The sequence below is a fragment of the Stenella coeruleoalba genome (assembly GCF_951394435.1).
Source record: "Stenella coeruleoalba genome assembly, chromosome: 17".
In the NCBI taxonomy this organism is placed as follows: domain Eukaryota; kingdom Metazoa; phylum Chordata; class Mammalia; order Artiodactyla; family Delphinidae; genus Stenella; species Stenella coeruleoalba.
This window is the reverse complement of record NC_137163.1, coordinates 2,443,183-2,457,881: the sequence shown is the minus strand read 5'-3', so window position 1 is coordinate 2,457,881 and position 14,699 is coordinate 2,443,183. Positions and strand designations below refer to the sequence as shown.

Genomic DNA, 14,699 nt, shown 5'->3' with positions numbered 1-14,699 from the left:
CGGGTTCGTGCCCCGGTTTGGGAGGATCCCACATGCCGCGGAGCGGCTAGGCCCGTGAGCCATGGCCGCTGAGCCTGTGCTCCGCAACGGGAGAGGCCACAACAGTGAGAGGCCCGCATACCGCAAAAAAAAAAAAAAAAAAACTGTTAAAACTCTCCCCAAACCATATGGTAGCCAGGCAGGCGGCATGGCCTGCACTCCCTGGGCTTCCAGGCTCTCCCAGCCCCTCGAGACTGAATCAAAGGCCTATCTGAACTTCACAACCACAAACTGCCCCCTTCCACAGGGCTCTTATCGGCGCACAGCCTCTCCGCAGTTGCTCAAACGGTCAGGAATTAACCAAGGACTGATAGCGAGCCAGTGACACTGCCCGTCGTCTACCTGCACCCCCAGGATGCCGCACGAGCCCTCCGTCTCTTCTCACCGTCTGCGGTGTTAGCGTGACTGCCACCGCCTTGTTCACTTGCTGAAAACATGGTCCCCATTTTATTTCGCGTCTGGTGAGTGTTAAACATTTCATTCTGTGGAAATGCACTGATATTTTCCACACGGAGTCACAGCACTGAAGAGAAAACCATGATCCCCAAACTTCAGAAACACGTATATGTGTCTGGGTGGAGGAGACCCCCAGGGCTCACGGTGCCACGGAGGAGACCCAAGACCTCGGGCCCAGCACCCCCATGGGTGAGCTCCAAGGCTCAGCCGCTTACTGTGTGGCTTCAGGCGAGTCGCTTAACCTCTCTGTGCCTCCTTTTCCTCTCTAAAATGCAGCACAGACCCAGCCGGGTTGTTAGAGGCTGAGCCGAGTGCTCTGCACAGGACCCAGCCCTCCACGTGTTACTTCCCTGGGCCCGCTAAGTGCCAGGAACAAGTACGCATTATGCTCCCCTGCTTCTAACAGAGGCTGAAGCTCCGAGCTGTGGGCGGCTTCTGGGCCAAGGTCACCACGTCAGCGATGGCACAGCCCCGGGCTCTACGACATTTCTGCTGCAGAGTAAGGCACAGGGCCCCTCCGGATCCTCTTCAGAATTAAGAACACTTTCAACATCTGAATAATTCAAGGATGAGCTAGCTAGGCATGTTTTAGACAGCCCTGAGCTTTGTCTCAGCTGCCCGTCCCACTAGGCTCGCTGAGAACCTAGCCCACCGTCTGGCAAATCCAAGAAAAGGGCAGCCTCAACCCCACAATCCTCCCCAGCACCAAATCCCAGCTGCCTTCGGTGGGCACCAGAATGACGGAGAAGCAGCGCTGGAGGCCCCCGGAAGGCCCGGCTCCAAATCCCAGCTGCCCTCGGTGGGTGCCCAGAGTGACAGAGAAGCAGCGCTGGAGGCCCCCGGAAGGCCCAGCTCCAACCAGCAGAGGGCCTGATGGGGAGGCTTTTTGTCCACCGAGCTTTTAATGCGACAGTTTTACGTAAGTGATGTTAAAAAGCCACTAACGGTGACTCTAGTATCCCAGTTCCCCCAGCACGACATGCATACTGAACCCCGCTGTGCAGGGTCACCTGGGCACCCTGATCTCCCGTGGGCAGCCCAGGCCTGTCTCTAAGCCCTTGTTGTAAGGGCCTTAACCCTTGATTTTAGCATCAAGGCCCAAAATGCCAAGTGTAAACTGGGATTTGTGCGCAGAGCTCAATGGAGGCTCCTCACCCAACCCCCCTCCACAGGGCGGGTGAGGCTGCACCGCCTGGCCCATCTCCTCACTACCTGGATACACCCCAGGATCCCTGGAACATGACCCCACCTTCACTTATCTCTAGAAACAAAGGTTCTGCCTCACAATCTGAGGAACCATGTTGTCCACATTCAACGTGAAGCATTCCTAAGTGGATTGCTAACAGCTGGATCTGAGGACAAACGATGGTAGGACTTGAAGCTGACCCCCATGAGCAACGTCCACAGAGCTGGGCGAGCAGCCTTGCCCTCCTCCCCACCACGTGAATTAGCAGAGACCCCTGGCTACTCAGGATCTCTCACGGGTCACAGGCTATCCCCCAACACCGCGTTCTACAGCCCTGGAGCCAAAGAACTTCCTGTTTCAGGGCGTGAAGGCAGAGCAATCTGTCGTTGTTTAATTACTAAACTTACTTTCCTATCCAATTTCAATTGGCTCTTAGGCTAAACACAGTAAGTGTCCATGCTTTGAGAGCATCTCCAGCTTAGCTAAGAGAACACCAGCCCAGGACTTCCAAACAGCTCGGAGGAAGGTTTGGGAACTAACACCAACCTCACCCGCTTCTCAGGGAGAGAGGCCCCATTTCCACAAACCCCGACCCGTCAGGCTCCTCTGTACCCCCAGGGGCCCTCCCCCAGCCCAGGGGCCCTCGCCCTGGAGACCAGCAAAGACCGCGCTCTCCTCCCTGCAGACACACTCACTGCAGCCGGAGAAGGGAGCCGGGCAGAGCAAGCTGACAGGATCCCCGCAGGGCGAACGAAAACCTCTTTAACTCAAAGCACTATTCCATAGGCTTCAATTTTAACCCAACCAAATAAAAACGCGTTGCCACTAACCAAAATGCGCACACTTACAAGCTGTATTGCCTTTTGCCCTTTAACACAGTCCATCTAGGAAACATGCAATCAAATATGCAAGTACACGTGGATCGGCATGGACGCCCCACTTAGTGAAGTAGTGGCAGATACTCTACCCCTCCACACCGAGCACAGTAAGGTGACAGAGCAGCACCGCACCTTAAGGCATGGGTGCAAACGCAAAGGCGTTCTCAGGGTTCTCAGGTGTGGGTGACTTGGAGAGTCTGAGTTCACAGATCCTCAGCGCTGAACTGCCTGTGACAGGGCCGGTGGTGAAGTCCCAGCCTCAGTGCCCTCCCCCTCCACCAAGGTCACCTTCACACTCTCCCTTCCTCAGTCCCTGTGGTGGGGTGTAACTGGCATCAAGGACAGATGGGTAATTTCTTTAATTGAGGCACCTTAAAGGGACCCTCCCCCCACAACCCAGCTAGCTCTTTAAGACACGCTTGCCAATGTTTTTATTTTGTACATCCAGTAATTATCGAGATCAACAATACATTTCTGCTTCTGTGACCACTTTTGCACTGACAATATTTACAGTGACAAAAAATTCTTCTGGATTAACACAGCCTCACAATCACAGAAATGTTTTAAATTGCGGTTTATGTGTACTCTGGGGACAGAGAAGTGTGAACAATGACCGACAAAAGGCTTTCAAGTATCAAAGTGCGTGGCCTTAGAGTAAAATCCGGGAGGGAAAGTGGAGCAAACATAGGAGCTCAGGAAGAAACGAAGATGTACATGTTAAAACTGTTCAGAACACTTTGCTCCTTTTTTCAAAGGGCGATGGTAGGCTTTCAAGTCATTAGAGCGTTTCATTATTTTAAACGACAAGGAAAAAGTTTAGATGTCAACTTAAAAAGGTGCCCATAGTTTTTCAAAGTTATTTTACAGAACGGGTCAAAAATGTCTGAAGATCTCTGCTTTAAGGCAATATACCTCTGAAACAGCCCCAACATAACAGGTGATCGCAATGGTGAAAGCGCAGCCTTCCACACCCTCAGCTGGTGCCCCTCCCCCGTCCATGCCCTCTGGATAAACAAGTTCATCCCAAACCCCTCCCCTCAAGATAATTGATGGGAAAATATTCCTTTCTCTTTCCAAACCCAAACTCATCCTCTTTTGGATAAATACGTTTCCTTAAAATGGTGACGAAAACGTTGGCAACGAGGAGCTTATTTACTGTTGTCTGGCCTTGCAATATCCAAGTGGTCGCTTAAAACTGTGCAGCGAGATCTGCATGTAAAAGTACAGCAACCACTACATCTGGACCAGAGATGCACTCTCTTTATCTGTATTAAGGGTTTGCTATGAATTTTGCACTCAAGATTTTCCTTTCTTTGAAATGGGAAGAATTTGATTGCCAACCAGTTCACCTGGCTCCAGGATTTAAAGACAAAACCCCAGGAGAGACCCTCCAGCAAACTCCAAAAACTCAAAACCAGCTGCGCCACATAATCCCAGGTTGGAAAGTACTTTTTCAAGGCGGCACAGTAAAGCACCTCTTGGGCACTGCTTCAGGAATGCAGGTTTCCTCACTGCCAGCGAAATCCTTCAACAGGCTTGGGAGGATGCAAACACCAACGACCCAGGTGGAACAAAGCTTCCCTCACCTGGGCTTGGGGCCAAGCAGAGTGGGGGGGGAGTGAGGGCAAGGCAGCCTTGCTCAGTAACTTGAAAAGACTCTGCAAATCCTCCAGCTGCGGGAGGATCCCACCTTAGGACAGCCAGCACCCCAACCCTGCACTTGGGGGGCAAAATGCCCAGCACAGCGTGCGCCCTCACTGGGGGCTCCCTGCGGGCCCTCCTATGGACCCTGGTGACCTGTCTTGCGTGAGCTTCCAAACTAGCCAAAGAGAACTCAGAAACCTCTCCAACCTTGGGAACCTGTTTCCTTTCCCATCATCTCTCTCAAAAAGCTAGCAGTGTACTTAACCCAAGATGAGCGCACTCAACAAACGACCCAGACAGACCCACTGCCCATGCATCCGAGCAGCACATCCGCGTCGGCTATGGTGGGAACGACAAGTGTCCAGGCCCTGCTGCAGGACCCGGGTGTAAAAGGAACACTTAGTGCCACGGAAACAGCGGGGATCATGCTGTTGCCCCGCAAGCCTGTGGGTCTTAATCTTCTTAAAATGCCTCCTCTAAAAGTCACTTGCCAAAGGAGCAGCGACACAAAGCAATGTCACCACTGCCCAAGTGGCAGCGGGATGGAAATGACTGCCGTGAATACTGCTGTGAACAGAGGCAGGGAAGCCTCCTTTGCACCCACATTGAAAAGGTCCACAATCTCCCCGTTCGCGGAAGTGCCTTATTTCACAAAGGCTTAGTTAGCATTTGATACCCTTAAAAAAAAAAAAAAAGCCACTCGAAGCACATTTTGAAAGTTCCATGTTTAAAAAGATCCTTGTTCATTGATTTTGGTGGGATAATTAAGCTGATGTAAACAAGGGGACCTTGTCCAGGCACGGGTGGGGGAGGGGTGGCGGGCCTGGCCTCGGCCTGGGAGCCCCTGCTCGGGGGGTCCCCTCCCACCCCCTCCTTTCTATGTGGCCTCTCTTCATCTGGGAGGCTTTTTCCCTCCGGTCAGATTTCCACTCGGCAGAGCTAAAGTGCTCTCATGTCTCCTGGCTTGGAGTCGAGGCAGCCCTCCTAATGGGGTTTTGCTGAGTACACCTTCAACAACGGAATTCTGCTGTGATTAAAAAAAAAAAAAAAATCTAGGAAACCAGAGGAAGCGAGTGCGGAGCAGCATCCTCGCCCGTCCTCAGTAGGGAACACGGCTTCCAGCGCATTCCGGCTCCGCAAATTACAGACACGGGTCTGCCAGGGGTGTTCCCGAGGAGGGCACTGCAATTTGGGGTTGTCTGCCACCTACGGCGCTCACCAGTCACCCTCACTCCGTGCCAGGCTGTTAGGTCACGAACCACCCCTGCCGGCTACACAGGTCTGGGCTTCCGGGCCCCACAGGACGAGTGAGAGAGGGCAGAGGGTGCAGACGACTGACAGGGACCAACCGGCGCCACAGGCAGCAAATGAGAGCAAAGCCCAGACCCCGGGGAAGCCCGTCCACTCTCCTCCCCACCCGCCCCTCTGACAACACGGACAAAACCAATCCAACACCAAGTACCCTAAATGCTGGCTAAAATACCTTCCTGGGCCCCCTTCCTCCACTGGAGCTGGGGAGCTGCCACAGCCGCAGCCCCTCCTCCCCTGCAGACCTGCAGGGCGGGATCTCCCGGCTCCGAGAGGGCAGGGTCCCGTTCCCAGGCTCCTCCCGCCCCATCCCACTCTCCAACAAGCAAAGTTGAAGGCAGAGAGGGCCCCAGGACGTTAAAAACTGCAAGCCGCCTTGGAGATCACCCAGTCCAATCTCTGCTCTGCTTTCACGATGCGACAAGGGCCAAGGCTGCAGCACGCATCTCTGCAAGGAAAGCTGGCAACTCTCACAGGCCCAGAGCCCCCTGGGCAGCCTCCCCGGGGGGACACCCAGTCCACACAACACCCGACACTAAATACCTCATATGCATTTCAAATGTATCTCAAACGATCCCCTTCTCCCCTTTACAGCTGCTGCCCATGAAAAACAATTAGCCTGAATGGGACTGAAAGTCCTGATTTTTAAGACAACCTACTCCCCACCCTCTCTCCAGAACCCCTGGCGTTTTATGTCTGCCTGGGTCTTCCCACCTGGGGCCTACATAGCTCCAGGCCACAGTCACTGCACCTCCCCACCTTCAAGTGGATTCTGCAAGATCTCTCAAGCACTGAACAAACTCTTACTCCTTCTTTTAATACATAATTCAGATCTAGCAGCAAAGTGAGAAGATTATTGCTTTTTTTTTAAAGGAGGCTGGGGTCACTGTTTCTCATGCCCAGCCATTTAGTACACTTCATCGGTAAACCAATGCTCCAGTTTTTTTATATTCTTCCTTTTTCTCCTACTACAAGCACAAAATGGAAGAGACGAAAGATTCCCCCTGTGGGTAACCCTACCTGTCCGTTACTGACGGGAGAAGCAGAGACGCTGAGGTGCAGGGAAGGGCAGGGCTCACTCACGTAATGCCGCAAAGATCGGCCTGGGTTTTCCCAGGAGAAACAGGCTTCGATCCGGACAATCATGTGAACCCACAACAGCTGCTTCGATCACTCATCCCCTACACCCTCCTGCCGCCCCAGGCCTTAGGCTACGAGATGCCCCCCAAACCAGAAGCGACAAGGCCCCTTTTTGCGGGAGTCAACTGGGGTATCCAATGGGGCTGACTGGCTCAGTCTGACCCATCAGTGCCCCCACTGGAAAGGAAAAAAATCTCACACTCCCTAGGAGATCAAGTGTGTGTCCCCCCACACACACACAAACACACACCTAGAATCACTATGAATGGTTAATCAGGAGGCTGTGCTTTTTTTTTCAAACCACCGCCCCTCCCATTTTGACATACCTCCTCTGAAAAAGCCCTTTGCTGGAATGTGTTCCCCCGGAGCCCAGTCAAGAGCAACACACCTTGGGGAGGAATGGGTTAAGTTCAAGAGCTCTAGGAGGGCGAGGCAGGAGGGAAAGGGAAAGCGGTGCAGAGATGCAGATGAATGTGCCGGGACTTCTGCAGGGCAGGGGCTCTGGACCTGGATGCACCGAGGCACTGGCCCCTCTCCTCCAGGCACAGCTTGGCTGCGGGAAATAGAGGTGTCTTCAAAGGGACAGACCAGAGGACAGTGCAGATAAGACAAAAACACAGGCACAGCCCCGGGGGTCAGCTCGGAGTTCCAAGTGTGGAAGCCCGGCTAGGCGTGCTGAGGGCGTGCGTGTGCTGGGGGCAGGAGGGGTTCAGGCAAAGGGGACAGAGGCTGAACTCTCAGAAGTTGGCGACATCAAACCGAGGGCGCAGGGAAGGGTCGGGACCTAGGGGGCGAGGCGCCAGGCTTCCTCCGGGTAGAGTAACCCGAGAAGACAGGGGTGGGGGACGCTGAGGGATGCGACCAGGACAGGGTCCATGGGAAGGTGCACACCGCGGCGAGGGGCCCGGGATGTTCCAGGAGGCTGGGGGGACGAAGACGAGGACGGCAGGTGCAGTCGGGGAGAAGGGAGAGGGCCAAGGACAGGGGCGGGTGTCCAGGCGGGAGAAGGCTCCCGGCCATGGCGTGGGAGCACCCTCCCCGGGGAAGAGATGCCGAGGAGGGCCGGGAGCGGGACCCGGAGCTCGAGGTCGCGCGGGGGTGGGGTGGACATGGGAAGCAGCAGGTGCCGGGTGCCCAGGTGCGGGGTCGGGGGCGGCTGCCCGGCCGCTCACCTGTCTCCTCCGGCCGGGGCCGCGGGGCGGCGGCGCGGCGGGGCGGCCGGGCCGGGCCGGGCAGTGGCGGCGGGGGCGCGGCGCTCCGGGTGCGGCGGCGGCGGGACCCGGCGACGGCTGCTCCTCGGCCGGCCGGCCGGGCAGGCGGTCAGTCAGCGATAGACCCGGGGTCAGAAGGAGCGCTTGCGAGGCTGTGGCCGGCGCGCGGGGACAACGCCGCTTTATCAGGTCGGAAACAGCCGCCGCGCGCCGCTTCCGCTGACGCAGCGCCGGCCTGCGCTCATGACTATGCAGCAGCCGCCGCGGGGGTCAGGGCGGGGCTCGCGTCGTGCGCGCCGATTGGTCTCCGTGCACCCCGCCCACTGCTCGGCCCCGCCCCGCCTGCCGAGGCCCCGCCCCTGGACCGGCCCCGCCCCTGGCCGCATCCAGCCTCCGGCCTCGGGGTAGGGGCTGCCGTGCCTACCCCCCCAGCCCCCGCTCCTCGAGGCATGAGCACCAGACCGTAACCTGGAGCCCTGACCCCCGACCCCGGCTGCGTGCCTCTCGGTAGCCGCGGGAGGGAGAACCTGCAACCCCCGTCTCTCCCGTTCACCCCGCTCCTCCCTCTCCCCAAACGCCCTCCTCGCAGAGGGGCCTGGAGAGCCCCTTGGCCCGCCACCAGCCTAGACCTCTGCAAACTCCCTCCTCCCAGCCCAACCCCCGCCCCCAGCCCTTGACGGGAAGGGTGGGCTCCGCCGCCAGCTGCGACGGCAAACACCCTCCTCTTACCCTCCACTCGGTCGTCCCTACCTCGCCCTGATACATCTCCCCCTCCCCGCGCCACCCCCATCTCCCACGCTCAGTGCGCCCCCCTCCCCACCCCCTGCCCCTTCCAGTCGATGAGCGCCCCGGAGAGCTGGGGAGGACCCCGGACCTGGGGCCTTCCACTCCGCAGCCTGACTCATGGCACGGCACCGATCCAGTATCAGCCAGCAAGCAGAGTGGCTGTAATCCCTGGGATGGGGCTAATGGGAACTCCTGGGGACAAGGTCGGGGAAGGCAGCTTGATAAACAGTGAAACAGATGATATAATGGGCTGAGGTCAGACAGCCCTGCGCCCATGCCAGGGTTTAAGTGGCTTTGGAGAAATTACTTCACCTCTCAGAGCCTGGGTGTCCTCATCTGTAATATAGAGATCATAAAATCCATCTCATGGGGTTGCTGAAGGGATTGAGACATAAAGAGTGCACTGCACAGCCTCCGGAGCAGTAAAAATGGGGAAATCTGATAATATGAAGTGTTGACAGGGAAGTGGAGCAACTGGAACTCTCATACCCCACTTAGTGGGGCTGCAAAGTGATGCAGCCATCTTGGAAATCTGTTTAGAAGTACTGGATTCTATGTAAACCCTATGACCTCCTAGATGCTTATCTTATATGAGTCTTTTTCTGTTCATAGCAGCACTGTTTGTAATAGCCAGAAAGTGGAAGTTACCCAAATGCCTATCAACCATAGAATGGATACATAAATTGTGATATATTCACATAATGCAATGACAATGAATAATCTGTTACTACATACAACAATGTGGAGGACTCTCACACATGATTTTGAGGGGGAAAAAAAGCCAGACCCTAAAGCATGCAGAATTCCATGTAGATAAATTGGTAGAAATGTATAAATGGTGGTAGAAATTAGGATAGTGATTAATCTTGGAGGAGGGAGTGCCAGAGCCAGGACACAGAGGGAGTATCTGGGGTGCTGGTGAGGTTCTCTTTCTTGATCTGGGTGCTGGTTACATGGATGTGTTCTGTTTATGAAATGTTCTCCAGCTGCGCATTCATCACGTGCGTGCTTTTCCGTGTGTATGTGATACTTCAATGAGGGGTTACTAAGAACATCAGGAGTGTATATATAAACAGCCCAAAGTGGCCCCTGACACGTTGTGAGTGCTCATAACTATCTATTGACCTGCCCTGTTGGGTTTTGGCTCTTACGGCCAGAGGATGGAGGGAGAAGCAACTCCACCTGTCCTGTGTGCCAGCTGTATGGTCGTGGGCACCTTACTTCACCTTCCAGAGTCCTCATCTGTTCATGAGACTTCTGATAATACCTAGCTCACAAGTCATCATGAGGATTAAATAACACTTTTTAAGAAGACTTGATATAGTAAGGAGCACAGCATAAGGACTTAATAACTTTGTTTAATTATTCACTAAACGCTGGTATTTATTGAATCTTCTTTATTTTCATTCATTCAGCAAATAATTACTGAGTGCCTGCTATGTGCTGTGTGCCATGCCAGGTTCTAGGACAAGAGCTGGCAGCAAGATCTGCTTGCTATCCTTAAGGATCCCATAGTGGAATGGGAAACACAGATGCCCGTCCACCATAGAATAGATACATAGATTGTGAGATAGTCACACAATGGAATGACAGCAATGACAATGCAGCTTACTAGCCTCTGTAGCTGTGGAGCCTTGCGTAGGATCTGACCCTCAGTAGGCTCTCCACAAGTGTTTCTGAAAGTGTAAAGAAATGCATGAGATACAGAAACATCAGATGAATTGCCTTCTGTAATCCAGAGCTCCACACAGAGATTGGACAGAGAGCAAAGTTAAAGAAAAGCACAGCTCCAGTGTGCACGTGCCCAACGCTGCACGTGTGCATGTACGTGCCTATATGCATGTACATGTGCACGCATTTGCACGAGGACCGGGAACAGGGCCACTCTGCCAACACTCCATGCCAGCCTAACCAGCCAGGTCCTCATCCAGGTGCTACCACCAAGTAAGGTGTTGTGGACTGCATGCTTGTATCCCCCCAGAATTCATCTTGAAGCCCTACCCACAGTGGGATGATATTTGGAGGTGGGCCCTTGGGAGGTAATAAGGTTGTGGGGATGGAGCCCTCCTGATGGGACTAGTGCCCTTGTAAGAAGAGACAGGGGAGAGCTTTCTTCCACTCTCTCTGCGTGCATGCACCAAGGAAGGCTGGGTGAGGTTGTAACCTGGAGGAGGACACCCTCCCCAGAACCCCATGCTGGCACCCTGATCTCAGATTTCCCAGCATTCGGAACTGGGAGAAATAGGCGTTTGCTGTTTAAGCCGGCCAGTCTATGGTATTCTTGTTGTAGCAGCCTGAGCTGACCAAGATGGAGCAGAAAATGTGCCGGTGGCCTGTGGCCCCACCATCCAGCTGCCCAGCGTGGCCTGGGAATGGGGCTGACGGGGCCCCTACCCGGCTTCTCCTCACTCCCCCTGAATGGCTGACCCCCCAGTCATGTAAGGAGAGAGCTGGACACATGGGAGACCCTCTTGCCCTGGACTCTGGCCTGGCTCCAGAGCAGGGTGTGTGTGGGCACCTACCTGTCACAGGTGTGCAACCCGGGCAGTTGCACAGGCCTTGTGCTCAGAAGAGCTTCACACATGCTTTGCTTTACTGCTCGGCTGGCACTCTGTACATTCTGAATAATCTTAAACAAATGATGGAGCGAATCCTGTGTCCTCATTTGTAAGCACATTGACCTGCAGGGACACTTGTGGGGAGCCTGGGGCATGACAACATCTCCATTACTGCTTGTGTGAGCTTGCCTTCTCCCCACCTCACCTGGGGACTCTTGGAGCAGGCCTATGTCCCTCTCATCCATGGACCCCCCCCCCCAAGGCCTAAGAACTATCAATATAAAACTGTAACCTTGACCATTTCTGGAAGTTTGCCAGGAATCACCTCCTCCAGGAAGCCCTCCAGGATGCTCTGCCGTGGAGGAGTGAGTGGCTCCCTCCCATGAGCTCTGAGGCACTCTGCCCCTTCACCAATCATTCCCAACTGTAACTGGGCATTGTCTGCCTCTCTAGTGGTCTGTGAGTCCTGTCCAAGGGACGGGTACCAGGCCAGGTTCACTGATACATCTCAGAGCCTGCCCACAGTACGGCTGCAGACATGTTTGGATGGAGAGGGTGACAGATGAGAGAGAGAAGAGGATTTTTTTTTTTTTAATTTCTTTATTTTAGCTCCTCCGGGTCTTTGTTGTGGCACAGGGGATCCTCGTTGCGGCATGTGGCATCTTTTGCTGCGGCATGTGGACTTCTTCTTAGTTGCGGCATGCGGATTCTTAGTTGCGGCATGCATGTGGGATCTAGTTCCCCGACCAGGGATCAAACCCAGGCCCCCTGCATTGACAGCATGGAGTCTTACCCAGTGGTCCACCAGGGAATTTCCCCTAGGAATTTCTTAATTAGGGCCCATGCAGAGACTCTGGTGGGGGGGGTCCATGGACCCCTGAAACAGCATGAGCCAACCTTGACTGGGCACTTGCTGAGGAATGGACTCAGCACTCTGTTTCCCACAGTCACATGCCTACATGGGTCAGGAGCTCTCATCTTCATCTTGCGACCCCACCCGGTTCAGGTTCGGGACACCTGCAGCAGAGGGCATGGGGCCCCTGTGACACTTAGCACCCCTGATTCTGGTGCCAGGAGGCAGGGGGAGGATGGGCGCACGGGCCTGGGAGAGGTAGGAGGGAGGGGCAAGATTCGGGGCAGGTCAGGGTTTGGGAAGTGAAGGGGTGATCCGCAGACAGGCTCAGGGGGGTCACGGGGCCTGGGTTTGAACTTTGACCTCATTGTACATGAGCCTGAGTCTGTGAAATGGAGGGGACCTTACCTGGAGAAGGTGAGTCAGGAGCACACCTGGGAGCCGCCTGCCTGGGCTGAAAGCCTGGCTCTGCCCGCAGCTCCCTGGACCTGGGTATTCTTATCTTCCAGGAGGCAAGAGTGGCAGCTCCTGCCTCAAGGCTGTTGTGAGAAGTGGATGAGTGAGCAGCCACCGGCGTGAGCGAGCAGCTCTTCCCAGGCTCTAGACGGGGAAGGGAGCTGGTGTGCCTGGAACTCGGTAGCCTGGGACGGCGCAGATTTCACCGTGACTGAGACAATAAGCCTGCTCCTTATTTGAGGGCTGACTGTGCTCCTGGCCCCTTCCCTACTTACCACATCTCTTTAGGGAACTGAGGCAAGGACACCCTTAGTGGATGCCTCCTCTGCTCCTTTGCAAACCCTCCTTTGTTTTGTTTTGTTTTTTAATTAATTTATTTTTATTTTATTTATTTTTGGTTGTGTTGGGTCTTCATTGCTGCGTGCAGGCTTTCTATAGTTGCGGCGAGCGGGGGCTACTCTTCATTGTGGTGCACGGGCTTCTCATTGCGGTGGCTTCTCTTGTTGCGGAGCACGGGCTCTAGGCGCGTGGGCTTCAGTAGTTGTGGCTCGTGGGCTCCAGAGTACAGTCTCAGTAGTTGTGGTGCACGGGCTTAGTTGCTCCGCAACATGTGGGATCTTCCCAGACCAGGGCTCGAACCTGTATCCCCTGCATCGGCAGGCAGATTCTTAACCACTGCACCACCAGGGAAGTCGCCTTTCCTTTGTTTTTTTTCAGCAACAAACACTTTTAAAAACAGACTCGTTTGCAGAGTCCCAAGATCTCAGTTAGTAAGCTCAGTTATCACTATGTATTTCTGAGCACCTGCTCTGAGCCAGGCCGGGTTCTCAGGGTGTTGGTTTGCAGCTGTCTGCCTGACAGACACCCTCCCTCCAGAACAGAGAGCATAGGGGCAGGGTCCCCCCTCTGCCACTTCCTTGTGTGACCTTGGGAGAAAGACCTCATCTCTTTGAGCCCAGAGGTGAAAGCAGAGGCTGGGACCCCCCAGAGAGTGGGGTGTGGACTTCCAGGGATGCAGGGTAGGTGGGCCCACACCTTACAGGTCCCAGATCTTAAGCAAGGCAAAGTACCCCAACTGCCCATGATGGAACCCGAGACCTGAGAGGACAGTGCCTGCCCAGCCCCAAGGGGGACAAATCCATGGCGGGACCTAAAGGTGCTGGAATTGGCAAAAGAGTAGCAGGCTCCCTGAGGTCACAGAGGTGCGTGGGGTCATACAGCTTCTCAGAGATGTATGGCTGCCCGGAGCCATCTAGGTGCCTAGGGTCATAGAGATGCCTGTGGTCCTACGGCTGCCCAGGGTCATACAGCCTCCCAGGGCTTCTTGGGGGTCATATGGCCATCTGGGATCATACAGCTTCTTGGGGTCTTATGGCTACCTGGAGTCATACAATCGCCTGTGGTCAGACATTTGCCAGGGGTCATATGGCTACCCGGTCATAGGGTGACCCATGGTCATGTGGCCACTCAGAGCCATAGAGCTACCGGGGTCATATGGACACCGGGGCTCACATGTGCATCTCCTTGGAAGTTCAGGCTCCTTCCAGACTATTCTCTTGCCTCTGTGTCCTGGGTGAGCACACACAGACACATACACACCATAGCTGGAATGCCAGCCTCTCAACCCCTTCCCCACCTGGGCCTAAGGAATGACTGGTGTCCTTATTAAGTGATCCCTCCTGTTCAAATCCCTATGGGGCCTGTAGTCACTGCAGGAACCCCCGGCTATACCTGGGCAGCCTGGGCTCTGGCAGAAAGGGACCCAGGAGTCCTCGGGTGGGGTCAGCTGGGCACCAGCCCATCTGGGTTCCAGTCTCAGCTTTACCCCTTCCTTGCCAGTTTCACACAGGCCCTACGCTCAGAAAGACCCCGCTTGGTTTAATGTGCTGCCGCCAGCTCATTTTGCAATTCCTAATAACTTGTGAACACGGGGACCCGATTTTTCATTTTACTTGGGGGCCTAAAAATTGTGTAGTCGGTCCTGGCTGTGAATGAATCTCTCTGCTTCTCCACGCGTTAGTGTTCTCATCTGTAAATTGGGTGCATGGGCTCAGGACTAATGCTTATCTGGCTTGGACTCAAGAGCCTGGGGAATGATAAAGGGTGATCGCCAGAACAGACCGAACGCCAGCTCAGGCCCTGCCTGGTCATGGTCCCCTCACGCCCACAGCAGCCCTGTGCTCA

The 14,699-nt window shown here is 54.9% G+C and overlaps 1 protein-coding gene across 2 annotated transcripts in view; it reads right to left on the bottom strand.

The window, feature by feature from the left end:
- Positions 1-7,954, bottom strand: part of SLC45A4 (solute carrier family 45 member 4) — a 72,822-nt gene extending 64,868 nt beyond the window's left edge. For both annotated transcript variants that reach the window (XM_079902256.1, XM_079902257.1), the window contains exon 1: positions 7,824-7,954. The gene's annotated coding sequence lies outside the window, so the exon portion shown is untranslated. The remainder of the gene's footprint in view (positions 1-7,823) is intronic.
- Positions 7,955-14,699: the final 6,745 nt, after the last annotated feature.